At 42.9% G+C, this 25,904-nt stretch overlaps 1 pseudogene across 1 annotated transcript in view; it reads left to right on the forward strand.

Annotated features, from left to right (window-relative positions):
• Positions 1-14,275: 14,275 nt before the first annotated feature.
• Positions 14,276-25,904, forward strand: part of LOC311132526 (H(+)/Cl(-) exchange transporter 5-like) — a 37,404-nt pseudogene continuing 25,775 nt past the window's right edge. Inside the window, exons 1-5 of the transcript in view lie at positions 14,276-14,375; positions 14,872-15,002; positions 17,482-17,605; positions 17,687-17,742; positions 25,058-25,180. The product of the transcript in view is annotated as a H(+)/Cl(-) exchange transporter 5-like (transcript). The remainder of the gene's footprint in view (positions 14,376-14,871; positions 15,003-17,481; positions 17,606-17,686; positions 17,743-25,057; positions 25,181-25,904) is intronic.

The following is a 25,904-nucleotide window of genomic DNA, read 5'->3' on the forward strand; positions in this document are numbered from 1 at the left end:
TAAATGGAAGAAGTTTGGAACCACCAAGACTCTACCTAGAGCTGGCCACCCGGCCAAACTGAGCAATCAGGGGAGAAGGGCCTTGGTCAGGGAGGTGACCAAGAACCCGATGGTCACTCTGACAGAGCTCCAGAGTTCCTCTGTGGAGATGGGAGAACCTTCCAGAAGGACAACCATCTCTGCAGCACTCCACCAATCAGGCCTGTATGGTAAAGTGGCCAGACGGAAAGCCACTCAAAAGTAAAAGGTACATGACAGCCTGCTTGGAGTTTGCCAAAAGGCACCTAAAGGACTCTCAGACCATGAGAAACAAGATTCTCTGGTCTGATGAAACCAAAATTGAACTATTTGCCTGAATGCCAAGCGTCACGTCTGGAGGAAACCTGGCACCATCCCTACGGTGAAGCATGGTGGTGGCAGCATCATGCTGTCGGGATGTTTTTCAGCGCTCAGGACCTCAGACCTCAGACTGGGGCGAAAGTTCACCTTCCAACCATGACAGCAAACCTAAGCACATAGCCAAGACAATGCAGGAGTGGCTTCGGGACAAGTCTCTTAATGTCCTTGAGTGGCCCAGCCAGAGCCCGGAATTGAACCCGATTGAACATCTCTGGAGAGACTTGAAAATAGCTGTGCAGCGACGCTCCCCATCCAACCTGACAGAGCTTGAGAGGATCTGCAGAGAAGAATGGGAGAAACTCTCCAAATACAGGTGTGCCAAGCTTGTAGCGTCATACCAAGAAGACTCAAGGCTGTAATCACTGCCAAAGGTGCTTCAACAAAGTACTGAGCAAAGGGTCTGAATACTTATGTAAATCGAATATTTCAGTTTTTTATTTTTAATAAATTTGCAACAAAATATAAAAACCTGTTTTTGCTTTGTCATTATGGGGTATTGTGTGAAGATTAATGAGGGGAAAAAACTATTTAATCAATTTAAGAAAAAGGCTGTGAACCATTTTTTTGGGTGAAAAAGTCAAGGTGTCTGAATACTTTCCGAATGCACTGTATGTGTGTGTGTGCCAATCAGATTGCAGATTTCTGAATTGTTAACTAAAAATCTAAATGTGTTAACTGTCAATATATATTTATTTGTAAGATTGTATGCTTTTTTTTCAAACTATACAAAACATGCACATACAATCATCAACGATATCACACCTGGCCAGACCCACCTACTCAAACCCCCATCCATATCCATTGCCCGCATCACTCTCCGCCACAGCCTCAAACTTCCCCATTTTGTTCCTCTCTGTCACCCACGCACTTTCTACATTTAAGCCCTGTTCACACCAAATTAAGGCCAAATTCGAGCTGGCTCGAGTGGAATTCACAAATTCGAGCTGGGTCTAGGGAAACCCGGGCCAGTGCAGCCTAGTTTCACAACTGGTGCCAGCTCGATTAGAATTTGAGCTGGTGACACCGTTACTATGCAACCACCAAGCTGATCACTGCTGGATGCTGACACAATGTTTAACCAGCTCGTCTGGACTTGTTGCAGTTAGCTAGCACATGGACAAGCAGTACTGCAGTAGTCAGACATGTCACAAATTAACAAAATAGCTGGATCCTTCATTCATTTTTGCACTACAAAATAAATGTTTATGAGAACAGTCAGCCCTCGAATGCTAGCCAGCTAACATTAGCTAGCAAATCAGAGTTGAAACAAGCTAGGAGGAATTTTATCTGGCCAGGCCGTATTAAAAGCTAGCAAGCTAACTAGCTACATCATATCAAACCTGTCGTCTGGTTTGCTTGGTTAGCTAGTTAGCTAGCTAATAGCCAATGCAATGTAGGAAATAAGCCAGCTAGCTAGCCTGTTATGCAGCCAAGACAATGCAGGAGTGGCTTCAGGACAAGTCTCTGAATGTCCTTGATTGGCCCAGCCAGAGCCTGGACTTGAACCCGATCAAACATCTCTGGAGAGACCTGAAAATAGCTGTGCAGCGACGCAACCCATCCAACCGGACAGAGCTTGAGAGGATCTGCAGAGAAGAATGGGAGAAACTCCCCAAATACAGGTGTGCCAAGCTTGTAGCGTCATACCCAAGAAGACTCGAGGCTGTAATCGCTGCCAAAGGCGCTTCAACAAAGTGCTGAGTAAAGGGTCTGAATACTTACGTAAATGTGATATTTAAATAGTTTAAAAAAAACAATTTGTATCTGTTTTTGCTTTGTCATTATGGGGTATTGTGTGTAGACTGATGAGGGGAAAAAACTATTTAATCAATTTTAGAATAAGGCTGTAACGTAACAAAATGTGGAAAAAGTGAAGGGGTCTGAAAACTTTCCGAATGCACTGTACATTGTAAAACTTCTGACAGACAACTTTCTATCTCCACCCATAACTTTTGAACTTTATAGCATTAGATTATTGAGTCATAGTTAGTTTGACACTTAAGACATGACTCTGCCGTTGTGCAGTAGTACTTGTGATTTTTTTATTGTATATTAAAGTCTATACCAGTGGCGACCTGTCATTCAGGGCAGGTGGAGCAGAGCCCCACCTGTTTTGAGCACCACCTGTTTAGCTTGTTGCCTGTTTTGCATGTTATTTTGTCATTAATTCGTGTCACATAGCAGTTTGCAAACAATGTAAAAAAATAAATAAATGCTATTGAGTTAATAAAGCTGCAAACAAACATGGTGTCTTTCTTGAGTAAGGCAGCTCCAAAAAGCAGGTGTTTCAGCCTAGCTCAGTGCTTTCTGTGGTGAAGGGGCAGCCAGCGTTGGTAATCTTCTCTAGTTATGCCGTGTTTGGCTCTGTCTTCTGTCACTCATGGGGACACTACATCACCGCAGAATCTACAGGGAGAGCTAGGCAGTTCAAGCCCCCTTGGTTGCTGCCATAGATTTACATTAGAAGTGCCCTTCCAAGAAAGCTCAAGCCCGTTGGCCACAGATAAAATGATGTCAAATCACATTATACACTACTGTATATATACAAAAGTATGTGGACACCCCTTCAAATTAGTGGATTCTGATAGGTGTATAAATTCGAGCACACAGCCATGCAATCTCTATAGACAAACATTGGCAGTAGAATGGCCTTACTGAAGAGCTCAGTGAACAAACATTGGCAGTAGAATGGCCTTACTGAAGAGCTCAGTGACTTTCAGCGTGGCATCGTCATAGGATTCCAACTTTCCAATAAGTCAGTTCGTCAAATTTCTGCCCTGCTAGAGCTGGCCTCGTCAACTGTAAGTGCTGTTATTGTGAAGTGGAAACGTCTAGGAGCAACAACAGCTCAGCCGCAAAGTGGTAGGCCAAACAAGCTCACAGAACGGGTCCGCCAAGTGCTGAAGCGCTTAGCGAGTTAAAATTGTCTCCTCGGTTGCAACACTCACTACCGAGTTCCAAACTGCCTCTGGAAGCAACGTCAACACAATAACTGTTCGTTGAGAGCTTAATTAAATTAGTTTCCATGGCCGAGCAGCCGCACATAAGCCTAAGATCACCATGTGCAATGCCAAGTGTCGGCTGGAGTGGTGTAAAGCTCGCCACCATTGGACTCTGGAGCAGTGGAAATGCGTTCTCTGGAGTGATGAATCACGCTTCACCATCTGGCAGTCTGACGTACGATTCTGTGTGTTGGCTAATGCCATGCCAGGCGAATGCCACCTGTCCGAATGCATAGTGCCAACTGTAAATTTGGTGGATGAGGAATAATGGTCTGGGGCTGTTTTTCATGGTTCGGTCTAGGTCCCTTAATTCCAGTGAAGGGAAATCTTAACGCTACAGTATACAATGACATTCTAGACGATTATGTGCTTCCAACTTTTTGGCAAAGGGAAGGCCCTTTCCTGTTTCAGCATGACAATGACCCCGTGCACAAAGCGAGTTCCATACAGAAATGGTTTGTCAAGATCGGTGTGGAAGAACTTGACTGGCCTGCACAGAGCCCTGACCTCAACCCCATCGAACACCTTTGGGATGAATTGGAATGCCGAGTGGGCCTAATCGCCCAACATCAGTGCCCGACCTCAGTAATGCTCTTGTGAATGAATGAAAGCAAGCCCCCGCAGCAAATTCCAACATCTTGTGGAAATGCTTCCCAGAAGAGTGGAGGCTGTTATAGCAGCAAAGGGGGGTTCAACTCCATATTAATGTCCATGATTTTGGAATTAGAGCAGGTGTCCACATACTTTTGGTCATGTAGTGTACAGTCGTGGTCAAAAGGTTTGAGAATGACACAAGTATTGGTTTGCTGCTTCAGTGTTTTAGATATTTTTGTCAGATGTTACTATGGTATACTGAAGTATAAATGCAAGCATTCCATAAGTGTCAAAGGCTTTTATTGACAATTACATTAAGTTTATGCAAAGAGTCAATATTTGCAGTGTTGACCCTTCTTTTTCAAGACCTCTGCAATCCATTCTGGCACGCTGTCAATTAACTTCTGGGCCACATCCTGACTGATGGCAGCCCATTCTTGCAGAATCAATGCTTGGAGTTTGTGGGGTTTTGTTTGTCCACCCGCCTCTTGAGGATTGACCACAAGTTCTCAATGGGATTAAGGTCTGGGGAGTTTCCTGGCCATGGACCCAAAATGTCGATGTTTTGTTCCCCGAGCCACCTAGTTATCACTTTTGCCTTATGGCAAGGTGCTCCATCATGCTGGAAAAGGCATTGTTCGTCACCAAACTGTTCTTGGATGGTTGGGAGAAGTTGCTCTCGGAGGATGTGTTGGTACCATTATTTATTCATGGCTGTGTTCTTAGGCAAAATTGTGAGTGAGCCCACTCCCTTGGCTGAGAAGCAACCCCACACATGAATGGTCTCAGGATGCTTTACTGTTGGCATGACACAGGACTGATGGTAGCGCTCACCTTGTCTTCTCTGGACAAGCTTTTTTCCGGACGCCCCAAACAATCGGAAAGGGGATTCATCAGAGAAAATGACTTTACCCCAGTCCTCAGCAGTCCAATCCCTGTACCTTTTGCAGAATATCAGTCTGTCCCTGATGTTTTTCCTGGAGAGAAGTGGCTTCCTCGCTGTCCTTCTTGACATCAGGCCATCCTCCAAAAGTCTTTGCCTCACTGTGCGTGCAGATGTACTCACACCTGCCTGCTGCCATTCCTGAGCAAGCTCTGCACTGGTGGTGCCCCAAGCCTTCTTCACAACAATTGAACCTCTCTCCTTGAAGTTCTTGATGATCCAATAAATGGTTGATTTCGGTGCCATCTTATTAGCAGCAATATCCTTGCCTGTGAAGCCCTTTTTGTACAAAGCAATGATGTCGGCACGTGTTTCCTTGTAGGGAACCATGGTTAACAGAGGAAGAACAATGATTTCAAGCACCACCCTCCTTTTAAAGCTTCCAGTCTGTTATTCTAACTCAATCCGCATGACAGAGTGATCTCCAGCCTTGTCCTCGTCAACGCTCTCACCTGTGTTAATGAGAGAATCACTGACATGATGTCAGCTGGTCCTTTTGTGGCAGGGCTGAAATGCAGTAGAAATATTTTTTGGGGATTAAGTTAATTTCTATGGCAAAGAGGGACTTTGTAATTAATTGCAATTCATCTGATCACTCTTCATAACATTCTGGAGTATATGCAAATTGCCATCATAAAAACTGAGGCAGCAGACTTTGTGAAAATGAATATTTGTGTCATTCTCAAAACTTTTGACCACGACTGTATGCTGCTGCATAAATGATGTAATATGCCAGGGAGATATGTATACTGTAGCTAAGAAAGTAATACTAAGTGTATGTTGTGTAGTAAGCCGTTAGTAGCACATGTGCCTCAGCCTAATAACTTGGTCCCTCTCCCCCTTAGAACTTAGCCTACTGCTCTGACTTGGTGGTGAACATGTAGAGGGAGAATACTGTAAGAACGGCCCATGTTCTGAATTCTGTCGCTGTACATTTCAAAAGTGCTGAACAAATAGTTGTATTGACTACGTCCGTCTTAGCTTGCTCATTAATGTCTTAATCGAAATTACGTCTTGCCTCCTATCCGCTCATTGTTCCCTTATGCCATAGTTTGTACATCTCAATTGTTACAGGCCTATTGCTTATATAGGTCTATCTCATTAGTATCTTATTCATCATTTTAGGCAATGTTGGAATGATTTAATTGTTTTGCTTACTTTGTGTATTATAATTAGCTCATGTGCTTTTCTTCACGCAGGAGGTGATACTATATAATGTTGTTGGATCTGTAACCATGTTTGCCAGTGACAGTCTCTTCCCATTCAAATATTTGTTTTCAACAAAAAGTTCAGTAATAGACCCATGTAATTCCAGTTGATATTGCGACGGTTGTTTTGTTTGCACAATGTGCTGTCTGTGCGTCGTTATTTTTTTAATAAAAGTGGATCCTCGTGATAGTATTTTCCTTCCGTTTTAGACCATATAGGCCTAATAAAATACTTCAAATGGTAGGCTGACTGCGTCTCTCTCTCTCTCTCTCTCTCTCTCTCTCTCTCTCTCCTCTCTCTGTGTGTGTGTGGTGACTTAAAGAAGAGTAAAGTTAAGGCCTCAACATCTGAATTTCTGTCGGTGTCCATTTTGAAAGTGCTGAACGAATAGGCCTACCTCGTCGCAGCTCATTTGCTTGCACTTGCTTATAGTTAGAGTTAAGTGTTAATGATATAAGAACAAACATGATGAATTTACTGAACATAAATGTAATAGTGTTTATGTATGGTTCAAAACTCAAAACTCATTTTGGCGTTCGTTAATCTTGAAGGAGAATGCAGTTCTTATCGACTTACACAAATCCACAAGGAGTCAGTAGTAACCAAATTTGTATGTTTAAACAAGTCAGCCATATCAGCTATAGTTTTTAAAAAGGTAGTAAATGAAGCTGAATGAACTGTTTTGCTGCCAATGGATGCTCCGCTGATAGCCAGGTGTAGCGGTGTTAAGGATTCACTCCAAGGTGCTGAAAGGAAAGCTCCGCTGTCGAGACAGCTTTATGTAGGCCCTAGTAGTTTGTGGGCACCGTTTGTTACCGTTATAGTGCAATTAATGTATTGTTCAGTGTTCTGTAGTGGCTTTGCTGGCATGTACAGTGAGGGAAAAAAGTATTTGATCCCCTGCTGATTTTGTACGTTTGCCCACTGACAAAGACATGATCAGGCTATAATTTTAATGGTAGCTTTATTTGAACAGTGAGAGACAGAATAACAACAAAAAAATCCAGAAAAACGCATGTCAAAAATGTTATTAATTGATTTGCATTTTAATGAAGGAAATAAGTAGTTGACCCCTTGTCACGATCGTCGGGTACAGAGGACCAAGGCGCAGCGTGAAAGGTGAACATATTTCTTAAATAATGAAAACACGAACAAAAACAACAAACGATAACGTGACGTCCTCGGTCAAACACAAACCACACTGGAACAAGATCCCACAACCACTGTGGGAAAACAGGCTGTCTAAATATGGTTCCCAATCAGAGACAACCAGCCACAGCTGACACTCGTTGCCTCTGATTGAGAACCATTCTGGCCAACATAGAAATACAACAACTAGACACGAAAAACAAATGAAAACTCACACCCTGGCTCAACATACTAGAGTCCCCAGAGCCAGGGCGTGACAGTACCCCCCCCCAAAGGCGCGGACTCCGACCGCGCCAACCAAAGACCACAGGGGAGGGACCGGGTGGGCACTCCGCCTTGGCGGCGGATCCGGCTCCGGGCATGATCCCCACTCCCTCTCTAACCCCCCAAAGTACCCCTGGTCCGGTCTGGCCCTGCTGACCGGAGCTGGACTGCACACTGGTGGAGCGGATTGCTCTAGCTCCGGCGTGAAGCAGCTGACCCGTGCCGAACCAGGCACCGGTGGAACAGGCACGGGCTGTGCCGGACTGATGACGCACACCACTGGCTTGGTGTGGGGAGCAGGAACGGGCCGAGCCGGGCTGACGAAACGCACCCCTGACTTGGTGCGGGGAGCAGGAGCGGGCCGGACCGGGCTGGCGAAGCGCACCACTGACTTGGTGCAGGGAGCAGGAGCGGGCCGGACCGGGCTGACGATGCGCACCATAGGCTTGGTGCGTGGAGCAGGAACAGGCCGGGCCGGGCTGACGACGCGCACCACAGGCTCGATGCGAGGAACAGGAACAGGCCGGACCGTACTGGGGACACACACCACTGGCCCTACGCAGGGATCAGGAACGGGCCGGACCGGACTGGTAACACACCCCAGTACCTCTCGCCGTGCCTCTACACTTTCCCTCTCCTCTGTGACCAGTGGCCCCCTTAACCTGGCGGCCTCCTCTGCAACCCCGCTGGACCGCTCTATAGCGGCGTCCTGCTGCCCCGTCGTCCACGGAGTGAGCCCCCCACTAAAAATTTTCTGGGGGTCTCTCCTCCCCGTGGGCCAGGCCCAGCCGAGGTTGATGTCCTTTAGTGATACCTCTGGCGCTGGCTCCTGGACACGCTGCTTGGTCCAGTGTTGGTGGGATCTTCTGTCACGATCGTCGGGTACAGAGGACCAAGGCGCAGCGTGAAAGGTGAACATATTTCTTAAATAATGAAAACACGAACAAAAACAACAAACGATAACGTGACGCCCTCGGTCAAACACAAACCACACTGGAACAAGATCCCACAACCACTGTGGGAAAACAGGCTGTCTAAATATGGTTCCCAATCAGAGACAACCAGCCACAGCTGACACTCATTGCCTCTGATTGAGAACCATTCTGGCCAACATAGAAATACAACAACTAGACACGAAAAACAAATGAAAACTCACACCCTGGCTCAACATACTAGAGTCCCCAGAGCCAGGGCGTGACACCCCTCTGCAAAACATGACTTAGTACTTGGTGGCAAAACCCTTGTTGGCAATCACAGAGGTCAGATGTTTCTAGTAGTTGGCCACCAGGTTTGCACACATCTCAGGAGGGATTTTGTCCCACTCCTCTTTGCAGATCTTCTCCAAGTCATTAAGGTTTCGAGGCTGACGTTTGGCAACTCGAAGCTCCCTCCACAGATTTTCTATGGGATTAAGGTCTGGAGACTGGACCTTAATGTGCTTCTTCTTGAGCCACTCCTTTGTTGCCTTGGCCGTGTGTTTTGGGTCATTGTCATGCTGGAATACCCATCCACAACCCATTTTCAATGCCCTGGCTGAGGGAAGGAGGTTCTCACCCAAGATTTGACGGTACATGGCCCCGTCCATCTTTCCCTTTGATGCGGTGAAGTTGTCCTGTCCCCTTAGCAGAAAAACACCCCCAAGCATAATGTTTCCACCTCCATGTTTGACGGTGGGGATAGTGTTCTTGGGATCATAGGCAGCATTCCTCCTCCTCCAAACACGGCAAGTTGAGTTGATGCCAAAGAGCTCGATTTTGGTCTCATCTGACCACAACACTTTCACCCAGTTCTCCTCTGAATCATTCAGATGTTCATTGGCAAACTTCAGACGGGCCTGTATATGTGTTTTCTTGAGCAGGGGGACCTTGCTGGCACTGCAGGATTTCAGTCCTTCACGGCGTAGTGTGTTACCAATTGTTTTCTTGGTGAGTATGGTCCCAGCTGCCTTGAGATGATTGACAAGATCCTCCTGTGTAGTTCTGGGCTGATTCCTCACCGTTCTCATGATCATTGCAATGGAGCCCCAGGCCGAGGGAGATTGACATTTATTTTGTGTTTCTTCCATTTGCGAATAATCGCACCAACTGTTGTCACCTTCTCACCAAACTGCTTGGCGATGGTCTTGTAGCCCATTCCAGCCTTGTGTAGGTCTACAATCTTGTCCCTGACATCCTTGGAGAGCTCTTTGGTCTTGGCCATGGTGGAGAGTTTGGAATCTGATTGATTGATTGCTTCTGTGGACAGGTGTCTTTTATACAGGTAACAAACTGAGATTAGGAGCACTCCCTTTAAGAGTGTGCTCCTAATCTCAGCTCGTTACCTGTATAAAAGACACCTGGGAGCCAGAAATCTTTCTGACTGAGAGGGGGTCAAATACTTATTTCCCTCATTAAAATGCAAATCAATTTATAACATTTTTGACATGCGTTTTTCTGGATTTTGTTGTTGTTATTCTGTCTCTCACTGTTCAAATAAACCTACCATTAAAATTATAGACTGATCATTTCTTTGTCAGTGGGCAAACGTACAAAATCAGCAGGGGATCAAATCCTTTTTTCACTCACTGTTTCTAAACATTTGTTTTGAGTTTTCCCCACCAAGATTTACATGCTTAAATCGCCACTGTTCTAAATACATTAGTTTATATTGGATTAAGTTACATTTTTGTTAGTGATGTTCCAACATTCCCTCCATCTAAAAAAAATATAAAGTCAGTTATGACTGAGTATACTTAAAAAAAAAAAGATGTCTTCAGTGGGGTAATTGGTATGAATACAGTGGGGGAAACAAGTATTTAGTCAGCCACCAATTGTGCAAGTTCTCCCACTTAAAAAGATGAGAGAGGCCTGTAATTTTCATCATAGGTACACGTCAACTATGACAGACAAATGAGAAATTTTTTCCAGAAAATCACATTGTACGATTTTTTATGAATTTATTTGCAAATTATGGTGGAAAATAAGTATTTGGTCAATAACAAAAGTTTCTCAATACTTTGTTATATACCCTTTGTTGGCAATGACACAGGTCAAACGTTTTCTGTAAGTCTTCACAAGGTTTTCACACACTGTTGCTGGTATTTTGGCCCATTCCTCCATGCAGATCTCCTCTAGAGCAGTGATGTTTTGGGGCTGTTGCTGGGCAACACGGACTTTCAACTCCCTCCAAAGATTTTCTATGGGGTTGAGATCTGGAGACTGGCTAGGCCACTCCAGGACCTTGAAATGCTTCTTACGAAGCCACTCCTTCGTTGCCCAGGCGGTGTGTTTGGGATCATTGTCATGCTGAAAGACCCAGCCACGTTTCATCTTCAATGCCCTTGCTGATGGAAGGAGGTTTTCACTCAAAATCTCACGATACATGGCCCCATTCATTCTTTCCTTTACACGGATCAGTCGTCCTGGTCCCTTTGCAGAAAAAACAGCCCCAAAGCATGATGTTTCCACCCCCATGCTTCACAGTAGGTATTGTGTTATTTGGATGCAACTCAGCATTCTTTGTCCTCCAAACACGACGAGTTGAGTTTTGACCAAAAAGTTATATTTTGGTTTCATCTGACCATATGACATTCTCCCAATCCTCTTCTGGATCATCCAAATGCACTCTAGCAAACTTCAGACGGGCCTGGACATGTACTGGCTTAAGCAGGGGGACACGTCTCGCACTGCAGGATTTGAGTCCCTAGCGGCGTAGTGTGTTACTGATGGTAGGCTTTGTTACTTTGGTCCCATCTCTCTGCAGGTCATTCACTAGGTCCCCCCGTGTGGTTCTGGGATTTTTGCTCACCGTTCTTGTGATCATTTTGACCCCACGGGGTGAGATCTTGCGTGGAGCCCCAGATCGAGGGAGATTATCAGGGGTCTTGTATGTCTTCCATTTCCTAATAATTGCTCCCACAGTTGATTTCTTCAAACCAAGCTGCTTACCTATTGCAGATTCAGTCTTCCCAGCCTGGTGCAGGTCTACAATTTAGTTTCTGGTGTCCTTTGACAGCTCTTTGGTCTTGGCCATAGTGGAGTTTGGAGTGTGACTGTTTGAGGTTGTGGACAGGTGTCTTTTCTACTGATAACAAGTTCAAACAGGTGCCATTAATACAGGTAATGAGTGGAGGACAGAGGAGCCTCTTAAAGAAGAAGTTACAGGTCTGCGAGAGCCAGAAATCTTGCTTGTTTGTAGGTGACCAAATACTTATTTTCCACCATAAATTGCAAATAAATTCATAAAAAATTCTACAATGTGATTTTCTGGATATTTTTTTCTCAATTTGTCTGTCATAGTTGACGTGTACCTATGATGAAAATTACAGGCCTCTCTCATCTTTTTAAGTGGGAGAACTTGCACAATTTGTGGCTGACTAAATACTTTTTTCCCCCACTGTATAAGAACTAACTGTTAATATTTAATTGAGCCAGCCTTTGTGTGTGTGTGTGTGTGTGTGTGTGTGTGTGTGTGTGTGTGTGTGTGTGTGTGTGTGTGTGTGTGTGTGTTTGTGTGTGTGTGTGTGTGTGTGTATGTGTGTGTGCGCCAATCGGATTGCAGATTCCTCCTAACCCATTTTATGAAACAAATTGATAACAGAAATTATAATTGTGTAATCCTGGGTGTGTGTGTTCCCAACTTTGTAACTTCCAGAGAACGTTCCCCGCTACCTTCAGAGAACGTTCAAAGAATGTTAAGAAAACCATCCTTTTGAACCTTAAAGAACATTGGTAAACTTCCCAGAATGTTCCTAACTTTTTAACCTTCAGAGAACTTTCCCAGAACGTTCCCAGCTACCTTCATACAACCAAAAGAGAATGTTCAAAGAACGTTTTGAAAACCATCCATTTGAACATTTAGGGAACTTTGGTGCAATGTTCAGGGAACATTCCCAGAACCAAAATGTGTTATCTGGGTTACAACTGGGGTTGCAGTGAAACCCTACAGAATGGTAGAGCTCCAGGAACAGGGTTGGAGAGCCCTGTAATGATAGTCTATTCAATAGGCTACATCTGTCGGGTATAAACTTTGATCAAGGAAATTATTACTTCATTTACATATTCTTTGCGCTCCCTCACTTAAAAAATAGCACTACACCACTGTAGCTAATGTTAGCTAAGTAAGCTAGCTAGCTAAGTTACCTAGCTAGCTAAATTACCATAGCTAGAATTTTACTTATTCTCCATCTGGGTTAATTTAACCAAGCAATTTGGCTTATCTCATACTTGCATGGTGATTCATTGAGTTAGATAGCATTACTGTACTGATTTTCAATGTTTTCTGACAGTGGCATCTGTAATCGGACTTGTGAAGTTGAGTAGGATGGATGCAAATTCTGTTAGCTATCTAACGTTAGAGTTTACTTTAAAATTTGATGTAGCCAAGTTAGTATAGCTAGCTAGCTATGTTTCTAACATTTCTTTATTTCTGTACTTAAATGCCAAGGCCAATGGACAGCTTTGTAAAGGATGCGCTGAATGAGTGGAACCTGGCCTCTTTGATTCCAAAGTTCGAGGTTAAGTAAAACTGAGAAATTGCTTTTTGAGAGTGGGGGAAAAAACACTGATTTTCATTGACATTGTGTAAAATAGCATCTACATCTTCCACATTGTCATCGATAACCAATAGCACAACCTGAATGAAAACTTGAAAGACAACTTCACCAGAGCCTTTTAGAACCATGCAGCCACTTTGGGACTACATTACTTAGATGCACAGCTACCATAGATAGTCTGGACTTACTTGCTTTATTGGTCATTTGCACAGATATTCTGTCACAGTGACCAACCTGACACACAAATCACAGGCTGGGAGCAGCTCATGGGCACTTAGGGGTAAAGTGCCTTGCTCAAGGGCACAACAGCAGTAGGTAGTATACAGAGATATTGTAGCTGGTAACACTCTGGCAGACGGATCACTCCCTGCAGATTTCCCCACAGGCAGCTCGGGGGTTCGAATATTGGCCTGCCTTTCTAACCTCGGAGCTACTGCCGCCCCTATTCATTTTGCTCTTTCCTCAATCCCTTGCCCTTGTTCAACCATTTGACCTGGCTTATCAACCCTTCCCTCCTCAAAGTATTTAACTAGAAATGTGGGTGAAACTATCCCTTAAATCTCCCACCTAGCAGTTAAGCCTAGCAGTTAAGAGTGTTGGGCGAGTAACTGAGAGGTCGCTGGTTCGAATCCCCGAGCCAGCAAGGTGGAAAAATCTGCCGTTCTGCTCTTAAGCAAGTCAGTTAACCCCCAACAACAACTGATCCCCGGGCACTGAAGACGTGGATGTCGATTAAGGCAGCCCCCCACACCTCTCTGATTCAGAGGGGTTAGGTTAAATGCGGAAGACACATTTCAGTTTAATGCATTAAGTTGTGCTTTCTCTTTTGCAGCAGAGGAGACGGACCAGGAAACGTTCTTGCTTTTGAATGACTCGACTATAGCCTGAAGTTAAAGAAGAACATAAAAGCCTTTTCTGTAAATGCCAAATTTTTATAGACGAGGAGAGGTCATCGGGACATACACGTGAATACGTAGGGATGTGGACACATCAAGCGACACACCAAGCTTGAGCAGTCTTGCCAGGTACATGTTGAAAGATTTGTTGTGTATTTTGAAAACTGATTGTTAAAAGGAATTTATAATTAATTGAATACTTTGTGCTCACAACAGAGTCAAATGTGAGAGGGTGACCAAGTTGCTGAAAAACAACATCTGACCGGTAAACCAAGTTGCGGAGTACATGAAGGAGACCACGATCCAGAGAGCTCAGTGGACCAAACAGAATGAGGCTAAGACAGTGGCGATAGTACGAGAGTATCCACGTCTGCTGGATACTCCAGGCATGGTGAATTACATTTTTTACAAAAACATTAGACTTGAATTTGATTCTGTTTGCTGTGATTAACTAGCCTGGCTGTCGCGACCCACGTGACTCAGCACAGGGAGAGCTGTGACCACACTGGTCTGGAAATGAGGCTGTTTGTTAATGCAATATTCGCTCATAAATTGTGCAACAGGGTTCGATTGGTTCTCTCAAATAGTAATTTTTTCCTCTGGGGTTGAGACCTCTCATTGAGCCATTCCATACTCTGAAGTCAGGAGGACTTTGAGAGTTAGGTGTTAGCCAGACTAGTGATGAACTGTAATGTAATTGTTTGTCTGGCTAGAACATAACACAATTTGAAGTCATATGGGGCAGAGTCTCACAAGCATTACAAACAACATTGGGTGTGAATACGGTGGCAACATGTTGATCTGAGCAAGTATGATATCACTAATGTTTGTGGATATGTATGTAAATGTTAAGTTGTCTATTGTTTGTTTTCTTTACTACAGATTGCTCAGGACATTTTAAACCCGGACTGCTCGGGAAACTGACTGATAACTGGATCACGGTCTTCAAGGACAAAAAACGTTGCTTCGCCAGCCCAGAGAAGCAGGCCCAAGATCTTCTCTTTGAAGTGCAGGTATAGTTTGAAATGACCCTGCTGGTGATGCCTCAGATGCTCATTCATTTTTAGCCTAAAACAATCAAGTTATTCAATAAATATTATTATCTCGAGATACACAAGGTGCAGTGGCAACCCGTCATTCAGGTCATGTGGGTGGTGGTGGGGCAGCCATTGGAAAATACGGAGCATAGGGGTTGGTAATGTTTTCTAGTTGCGCCATGATTGGCTCAGTGTTCTGTCACTCATGGGGACACTACATCACCGCCAAATTTAAGGGTAGAGCTCAAATATTCAAGCCCCTTGGTGGCTGCCGTAGAGTTACATTAGAAGTGCCCATCCAAGAAGGCTCAAGGTCATTGGCCACAGATGAAATGATGTCAAATCACGTTATATCTACAGTAGCTTTGATTGAGCTGATCATGTCAACATCATACTTTCAAAATGTTAGCTAGCCGTCATCATCATGAATCAAGTCGACAATATACTGGCAAATCCTTTTTAATCCTTGTCATATGAAGATAAATAATGAAGAGAAATTATAGATTAAACGTATCGGTGCTCATCGGCCATTGGACATAAACATTACATATCAAGTTGGAAATCGCAAATTCAACAATGAGTGGTTTGGAAGGAATCAGTGGCTGACTGCAAGCATTGCAAAGCAATCACTAGCCTGCTATTCAGTGGAGTGGGTGTGTGGTCCCAAGTCGGGGTTTAAGGGTCTCTTTTCCAAGCTTAAAAGGAGAAACATTCAACATTGGCAATGCTGCCAATCCAGCATGACTTCTGCCACGCTCAAACAACTGGAAACTCGGAACTGGGAAATCTGACTTCAGTCCTAGCTCACTCATTAATGTCTTAATCGAAATTATGGATTGCCTCTTATCCGCTCATCGTTTCGTTATGCCATAGTTTGTACATTTCAATTGTCAGTAGAAACCACATTTGTTTAAGCAAGTCAGCCATATCAGCTATATTTTTTTTAAAGGCAGTAAATTAGGCTGAATTAACTGTTTCGCTGCCAGACAAGGCTCCGCTGATAGCCAGGTGTAACAGTGGTAATGTGTTGGGACTGCTGTTGGGACTCTGCTGTTGGGACAGCTTTATGTAGGCTCTAACAGTTTGTGGGCACCATTTGTCACCGTTATAGTGCAATTAATGTATTGTTTAGTGTTGTGTCGTGTAGTGGCTTTGCTGGCATGCATAAAAAACATTTTTGTTTTTGTTTGCCCCACCAAGATTTACATGCTAAAATCGCCACTGACAAGGTGACATCGCTTTAAGACTTCTGCCAATGGTCCTCCCAACACCAGTCTACAAGATTGGCAGGAAGACATTCCGACCCAGCATCAATGAGACCAGAAATTCCTTAATTGACTTGCAGCCTGCACTGCAAGTTTAAATAGTGGATAGGCATAGGGAGATTGATGGGGAAATTAGATGATAGCATTTGTAAACCTTGAAAGGAAAAGCATTCCAAAATCTGTTATGCATAACTGCACACTCCAAGACATTAGACAGGTTTCCATCCAATTTGCGACAGATTTTCATGCAAATATAAAAAAATCTGCATAAAACAATATGAGCATTTTCAAACCGGAGATGTGTTTCCATTAAACAAACTTTTTGCAGATAAAAGGCTGTGCGTGATGACGTAGTGCACATGAAAATAACTTTTGCCGTTAAATTCCCATGTACCTAAAAATAAAATGGGTTTCCATCACATCTTCAACTCTACTGATGGTTTTGTTACAAAAACTGTTGCATTATATAGCAAATGTGCCCACTCTGGTCTTGGCACATGCGCTCTAGCCAACAGCTCGAACATACAGTGGGGGTAGGCTATCTACATTGAGATTATTATGGATAAGAGCGATATTATTTGTATTTTTCAAACAGCAGCCAAGCATCAATCATCATATCACCAGAATAAGACCCTCGATATTTATTGGAAATGAGCATCAAGCTCATCACCTTGCACAGTCACCACCCTGTGAAGTTAATAATTTATTTAATCTGTAGCTTAATAAACTGCATGCTTTCCTGAGTCTTAGTGGGTGTACCACACAACATATTATCGCGTGACTCCAAGTTTACTTCGATATGATGGTTATTATATCAATATTTGCACATAAAGGAGTTTCCACCGCCATTTCTCAAATAATTAATTTTAACGACACAAAAAGATCCCACCATGTCGAAACGAACATTGTCTGTAGGCATTTATAGAATTGTACTGGCGTTTCATGTTTCCATCAGTCCGGTTTCTGAAATGTTTTATGCGTCAGGTAATTCATCCACATGAAATGGTTGTATGGTAATGAACCTATGAGCCCCAGCCCCAAATTAATGGAAGACGTAGGCATCAAACAGGGATTGGGTGCTGATTGATGTAAATGACTATAAAGTATACAAAATGCATTGTGTGTGATGTCATTGTCAGTGTGCCTCCATACTTTGCCCATATTCTAAAATCGAATGATTTCTCTAACAGGTTGGGACCAACATGGTTGAGTACCTGCACCAGATGGAGGTGACCAGAACCTACCCATTTGTGTTGGCTCTTGAGGACTGCTCACAGGTATTTACAGTCATTAGTGGACAGGCATTGGAGAAAGGTACACTGCTTGGGACGCTGGATGTGTGCTTCAAGTCCTATTATGTGTTTGATATCAACTTTCCTAGACTGTGTGCCCCAGCATGGGAATTCCTAGAGACCACGGTGTATCAGCTGCCAGGAACAGAATCCCCCGCAGTAAGACTGTTTCGAGCATGTCTTTTTTCAAATGAACAATAGTGAATAACAGTGGCGGTCAGTGCCGTTTATGATGAGGGAGGACCTTATTTCTATTACAGCATGTTGGATGACTGTCATTCATATTTCATTCACCCAGTTCAATGTAACATCGATATGTTTAGGCTACTACAGTGGCTTGCGAAAGTATTCACCCCCCTTGGATTATTTCCTAGTTTGTTGCCTTACAACCTGGAATTAAAATTGATTTTGTTTGTATCATTTCAAATCAAATCAAATTTTATTTGTCACATACACATGTTTAGCAGATGTTATTGCGGGTGTAGCGAAATGCTTCAAATCTGACCAGTTTCCCAGTCCCTGCTGATGAAAAACATCCCCACAGCATGATGCTGCCACCACCATGCTTCACTGTGGGGATGGTGTTCTCGGGGTGATGAGAGGTGTTGGCTTTGCACCAGACATAGCGATTTCCTTGATGGCCAAAAAGCTAAATTTTAGTCTCATCTGACCAGAGTACCTTCTTCCATATGTTTGGGGAGTCTCCGACATGGCTTTTGGCGAACACCAAACGTGTTTGCTTATTTTCTTCTTTAAGCAATGGCTTTTTTATTGCCACTCTTCCGTAAATCCCAGATCTGTGGAGTGTACGGCTTAAAGTGGTCCTATGGACAGATACTCCAATCTCTTTGTCCCTGACTTTGTCCCTGACCTGTTTGGAGAGCTCCTTGGTCTTCATGGTGCCGCTTGCTTGGTGGTGCCCCTTGCTTAGTGGTGTTGCAGACTCTGGGGCCTTTCAGAACAGGTTTGTATATATACTGAGATCATGTGACAGATCATGTGACACTTAGATTGCACAAAGGTGGACTTTATTTCACTAATTATGTGACTTCTGAAGGTAATTGGTTGCACCAGATCTTATTTAGGGGCTTCATAGCAAAGGGGGTGAATACATATGCACGCACCACTTTTCCGTTAAGTTATTTTTTTCATTCCACTTCACAAATTTAGACTATTTTGTTCATGTCCATTACATGAAATCCAAATAAAAATCTATTTAAATGACAGGTTGTAATGCAACAAAATAGGAAAAACGCCAAGGGGGATGAATACTTTTGCAAGGCACTGTATATGATACTCAAATTTTCCCTATACCCATCATGAGGTTGCTACAACCTAGCCTATGAATGAAAGTTTACAACATAGGTGCACACAGGTTAAAACATTTTTTTTAGATGACAGACAGTGACACATGTACAGACAGTGACACATTCAGTACCGCCTTGCACACTCTTGCCTGCATCTAGCTTAATTAGGGTGCAATCATTAGTCCAACAGTTGCAAACAAGAGTTTCTACTGGACAAATGCAGGTATTTTTATCCCTGTTTCGTTTGTTTCCATTTAAGAAACGTTTTTCAACAGAATCGGCGGAATTAATACACCTCTGATCACGCATAAACAGAGTTCACTTTCATAGCAGCCACGTTGTATTCATTCTAGCCTCTATGCACTCTCCTCCTCTCACCTTTTCCCTTTGTCAGTGGACTTCAATGAACAACACATCAGCTGTATGTGACCAGGCGAAGAAACCTTTCAAGCCAAACCATGTCATAATAATATGCCATTTAGCAGACGCTTTTATCCAAAGCGACTTACAGTTGTGCGTGCATACATTAATTTTTTTGTGTATGGGTGGTCCCGGGGATCGAACCCACTACCTTGGCGTTACAAGCGCCGTGCTCTACCAGCTGAGCTACAGAGGACCGCTACACACAGCCTATATCTTTGTCCCCATATTAGCTAAAGTAACATCCTAGTCAACATAGCTAATAGAAGTAATGCGTTAGTAAACCCGCTACAATCATGCAGTAACATTATAGTGTAAAGTCAGTAAGCAGTTAGACCGGCGGGCCCCGGTGGCAATAAATTAATAAAACCAAAAGTTTACCTTGACTTGGAAGAGTTCCAGTGTTGTGTTGGATAGTCATAGCCAGCTAGGTAACATAGCATCCCTCTGTTTGAGCCGGGTGTTTGTGTAACTAAACTAGCCAGCTGCATTCGCTAGCTAAGTAAGGGAAACTGAAACTTTCTTGCTTCTCCTTCATTTTTGAAGAACTTAATTTGTTGAAAACTGTTCTTTCTCTCTCTTTGAGTCAACTACTCACCACATTTTATGCATTTCAGTGCTTGCTAGCTGTAGCTTATACTAGATTAATTCTCTAATCCTTTGATTGGGTGGACAACATGTCAGTTCATTCTGCAAGAGCTCTGATAGGTTGGAGGACAACCTCTGGAAGTTGTCATAATTACTGTGTAAGTCTATGGAAGGGGATGAGAACCAAGAGCCTCCTAGGTTTTGTATTGAAGTCAATGTACCAAGAGTAGGAGGGAAGCTAGCTGTCCTCCGGCTACACCATATTGCTACCCTACAGAGTGCTGTTAATAATGATAATAATAATAATATGCCATTTAGCAGACTCTTTTATCCAAAGCGACTTACAGTCATGTGTGCATAAATTTTTTACGTATGGGTGGTCCCGGGGATCGAACCCACTACCCTGGCGTTACAAGCGCCATGCTCTACCAATTGAGCTACAGAGGACCACCTGTTGAGGCTACTGTAGACCTTCATTGCAAAACAGTGTGTTTTAATCAATTATTTGATGACGTGAATATATTTAGTACAGTTTTATCTAAAAAGGATAACTCTTTCAATGTTAAACATAAAAAATAAAAAATGAAATTCACTGAGAAGGATGGTTCGCCCCTTCACTGGTGGATAAGTATGTGCTCTTGTTTGTAGTGTGAGAAGTGACAGGAGGAAGCACAGCCCTCTGAGGGCTGATGTGTTCTGTCGTGGAAATTCTAATCAATTGTTCTTCAAACAATCAATCTTTACTTGATATCGATTAATTATTGCTTAATAATGGAGCTGGTCGACGGACCCCTCGTAGGTGATTCGTTGAGAGCCCTGCAATAATGAGGCTGGTCGACCCCACACTCTTGAGTGTTGGGCCGAGAGCTCTGACATACAGAAATAAACAGAGGTCTTACATAGTAGACCTATAAATCATGTCTGGTTCCACCCCTCTCCGTCAGCTCGGAAGAAAACAAGCTACCTTACTTTCTTCTCGCGGCTATTTGTATCGAAACAAGTAAATGTTCTTGGGGTACATAGCGCACAAACAAGTGATAACGTTAGTTCCGTTACTCCTCTCCGTTCAAGCCAGCCTTTCTCAGAAGCACAGTATTATAAGTTATGAAAATGTCTTCACCACTGTTAAGCTATTGTTAACTATTAAACAAAGCAGGTAAATACAGAATTTTTTCTCTCATGTGAATTAACAGATCAGTGGATGGATGAGCCATGAGTGTCTCATTCCAAAGATAATATGCTCTCAAGGCACTATTTATAGCTCTGTTAAGAGTGACCTTCAAATGTAACAATGTTTTAACTCGACCCAAATGTAGACTATTATTGTATTGCAAAACAGCAGGATGTGTGTGTGCTGTCACCTAAGATATCTGAAGTGTGTCAGTGAATATCTATTGATTAGCTCTGGCACTGTCTGATAGACAGATTTCTGTTAATTCCACTTAAGACAATGTCACACGCATGTTTGTTTTTCTCAGATTGCAATCTGAGTGTGCTCATCAAGTTCAGTCTGAGGCTTTAGTCTGATGTTTGGACTGTTTGGTTCATGAAATAATATACAGTGCCTTCGGAAAGTATTCAGACCCCTTGACTTTTTCCACATTTTGTCACGTTACAGCCTTATTCTAAAATGGATCAAATAAATAAAAATCCTCAGCATTCTGCACATAATACCCCATTATGATGAAGCAAAAACAGGTTTTATAAATGTTAGCAAGTTTATTAAATATAAAAATATGAAATATGACATTTACATAAGTATGCAGACCCTTTGCTATGAGACTCGAAATTGAGCTCAGGTGCATCTTGTTTCCATTGATCATCCTTGAGATGTTTCTACAACTTGATTGGAGTCCACCTGTGGTAGATCCAATTGATTGGACATTATTTGGAAAGGCACACACCTGTCTATATAAGGTCCCACAGTTGACAGTGCATGTCAGAGCAAAAACCAAGCCATGAAGTCGAAGGAATTGTCCATAGAGCTCTGAGACAGAATTGTGTCGAGGCACATATCTGTGGAAGGGTACCAACAAATGTCTGCAGTATTGAAGGTCCCCAAGAACACAGTGGCCTCCATCATTCTTAAATGGTACAAGTTTGGAACCACCAAGACTCTTCCTAGAGCTGGCCGCCCAGCCAAACTGAGCAATCGGGGGAGAAGGGCCTTGGTCAGGGAGGGACCAAGAACCCGATGGTCACTCTGACAGTGCTCTAGAGTTCCTCTGTGGAGATGGGAGAATCTTTCAGAAGGACAACTATCTCTGCAGCACTCCACCAATCAGGCCTTTATGGTAGAGTGGCCAGATGGAAGCCCCTCCTCAGTAAAAGGCACATGATAGCCCGCTTGGAGTTTGCCAAAAGATTCTCTGGTCTGATGAAACCAAGATTGAACTCTTTGGCCTGAATGCCAAGTGTCACATCTGGAGGAAACCTGGCACAATCCCTACGGTGAAACATGGTTGTGGCAGCATCATGCTGTGGGGGTGTTTTTCTGCAGCAGGGACTGGGAGACTAGTCATGATCGAGGCAAAGATGAACGGAGAAAAGTACAGAGTGATCCTTGATGAAAACCTGCTCCAGAGCGCTCAGGACCTCAGACTGGGGCGAAGGTTCACCTTCCAACAGGACAAGTCTCTGAATGTCCTTGAGTGGCCCAGGCAGAACCCGGACTTGAACCCGATCTCTGGACAGACCTGAAAATAGCTGTGCAACAACGCTCCCCATCCAACCTGACAGAGCTTGAGTGGATCTGCAGAGACGAATGGGAGAAACTCCCCAAATACAGGTGTGCCAAGCTTGTAGCCTTATACCCAAGAAGACTCGAGGCTGTAATTGCTGCCAAAGGTGCTTCAACAAAGTACTGAGTAAAGGGTCTGAATACTTAAGTAAATGTCATTTCAGTTTTTTATTTTTTATAAATTAGCAAAGATTTCTAAAAAACTGTTTTTGCTTTGTCATTACGGGGTATTGTGTGTAGATTGATGAGGGGAAAAAAACAATGTAATCGATTTTAGAATAAGGCTTTTAGAATAACAAAATGTGGAAAAGGTCAAGGGGTCTGAATATTTTAGATACATTTTAATAATCAATCCTATCTTATGAAATCTTATCTTGTGAAATAACACATAATTAGACAATAGGGCTTTGTTTCAATGTGCTATTCATAAAAAGTATATATTCTTGTACATTGTGGACAAGTCTCTGACGTGTTGTGATGTACTGTATGTTCTGAAATGCAGGCAATGCAAATGAATTATTTGAAATTCTTGACTGTGTGTGTAGGAAAGGGAGCGGGTGGGGTGGTAGAGAAGGCAAATATATGCACGAAAAATTTAAATGAAGATGACACTGAAAATAACCCAAGGATTACATAAAACATTACCCAGCTTCTGGGTCAATCCCCCAACCCAATGTGCTGGGTTTATGTCACAACCCAACACACTGGTTTGTTTTAACCCAGCAATATAGTCTAATTTACCCAGCAGTTGGGTCAAGTGCTCAACATTTTTACATTTTTTTACATTTTAGTAATTTAGCAGACACTCTTATCCAGAGCGACTTACATTAGCAATTAGGGTTAAGTGCCTTGCTCAAGGGCACATCGACAGATTTTTCACCTAGTCAGCTCGGGGATTAGAACCAGCGACCTTTCGGTTACTGGCAAAATGCTCTAAGCTACCTGCCGCCCGCAACTACCTGCAACCCAAGGCGTTGGTTAGAAGCACAACCCAAACCCACTGAGTTGAATTAACCCAATGCTGTATTTGTCCAATATTGACCCTTGTCGAAATGACCCAAATTTGGTCATTTTTAACCCAGTATTTTTTTGAGTAAAATAATATGAATCTACCTTTTAAGATGCCAAAATATAAATTGTTTTCAGTAATTGTTTTCAGTATCCTAATTTTGTTTGTTTTGTTTTCTGATTGTTTCAGTGCATGCATTCAACAAGCTTCGGACGAAGGACTTCCACAGGATCTCCAAAGTTCACTCAAAAAGGCGATAGTTCTGAACTGGGTTCGATTTAGTTCTTGTTGTGTCACGCCCTGACAGAGTTCGCTAGTTGGTTTGGTCAGGGTGTGAGTATCTATGTATGTGTATATCTATGTGTATGATCTAGTATGTGTAGATCTATGTTGGCCGGGTGTGGTTCCCAATCAGAGGCAGCTGTCGATCGTTGTCTCTGATTGGGGATCATACTTAGGTAGCCATTTTGCCTACCTATGTTGTGGGATCTTGACTCTTGTTTGGCTTGTTTGTGTGTAGCCATTGTGAGCTTCACGTTACGTTGCTTTTGTTGTTTTGTCGTGTGTTAACTTAGTGAATAAACATGTATGCATTCCACGCTGCACCTTGGTCCAATCCTGTACTCAACGAACGTGACATGTTAAATTTTTTTTAATGTTGTTAATTATCTTTTAAACTTCCATTGGTTTAAATCTATTGATCATGTAAATAATTCTGTAGCTATACCTTTAAACATCATAAGGTCAAAATCCCCATAGTGTTCACATTTCTCTCATGTAAATGTTGTAGCTACATAAAAAAATTAAACAATTTTAGTTGGGAAATATCCAGTCTTTGCTATTTTCTTCATTACCATACTAATCATTTAAAGTTGTATTGGATTTATTTTGATCTGTTAAGACATTGAATACTTGTTGTTTAGTATATTTACTACATTTAGTATGTTTAGTTTTTTCTCTGTGAAGTACGTTCATTTAAAGTTATGTGATTTGGTTTATGTAGATACATTTCAATGTTAAAACACAGTAACCAAAAACCTGATAAATTTTGCATATTCATACAGAGTTTGCAGCAAACAGAAGAATGTTCTCCACAAATGTCCCAGATTTTTTTGCCAGAAGTTCACAAGTTGCCGCATATTTACCGCAACAGTTTTCCTCAACTAATTTGCATGTGAAAATATGAGCTTGCTGCAAACTTTGAGGCAAATTGGCCAAAGGTTTGCCACAACTGTTTGCCAGAAGCCATTTTTTTCGGTAAGGGTTGGGAGAGTTGTCTGTCTGAAGAGGACAGACGAAAGAGTCCGCCGTTGAAACCAGACCCTAGTCACTGTTGCCTAGGGTCGGGTTTTTGAGACTAAGCATTCAGTTACTGTACTGACCCTGTCTTTTCCCCTGTTTCGCCTGTAGGGTGCGGCAGCATACATAGTCAACTATCTGATGTTCATGTTCTGGGCTCTACTGTTCTTTTTCTTGGCTGTTATATTGGTCCGGGCCTTTGCATCTTACGCCTGTGGATCAGGAGTACCAGAAGTGAGCACACACATGGACGGTACACACACACATTCACTGAACTATGCTCACGTTAAGGAGTAACCTCACTCTGAGGACTATCAACTTCCAAAGTGAAAACCTACATTTTAGTTCAGGGGTTCAGTTAAAGCTTTTGTCAAAAACGTTTATTTATTTATTATATTACTCTTTCACTTCTGCCTCCTACAGTCTCATCGATGTTCATCCATACATTCATCTATTTAAAGCCAGAGCCTGAACTCCGTTCTCTCTACTTTATTTCTGAGAAAACAAATGACTGAGAATAGTGTGTGTCCCAAATGGCATCCTAATCTTTAAGTCCACTACTTTTGACCCGGACCCATAGGATAAAAGTAGTACACTATATAGGGAATAGGGTGCCATTTGGGATGCAGTCAGTTTGTTTTGGAGTGAAGACTATATCTGTGTTTTTGGAGCTGTCACTGGAGACACACACACTAGCATATTGATGCTGGCAAACACACTGTCCTATAATATCTGTTTCATTGTTTGCTTGGGGGCAGAGCACACACACACACTTGTAACTAACCTTGTGGGGACACACAATTCAGTCCCATTCAAAATCCTATTTTCCCTAACCTGAACCCTAACCTTAACCCCAAAACCTAACCTTAACCCTAAACCTAACCCTAGCTCCTAACCCTAAAACTAACCCTCGCTCTAAACCCTAACCCTAAACATAAACCTAATTCTAACCCTAACA

This window comes from Coregonus lavaretus (genome assembly GCF_964263955.1).
Source record: "Coregonus lavaretus genome assembly, chromosome: 7".
Taxonomy (NCBI): domain Eukaryota; kingdom Metazoa; phylum Chordata; class Actinopteri; order Salmoniformes; family Salmonidae; genus Coregonus; species Coregonus lavaretus.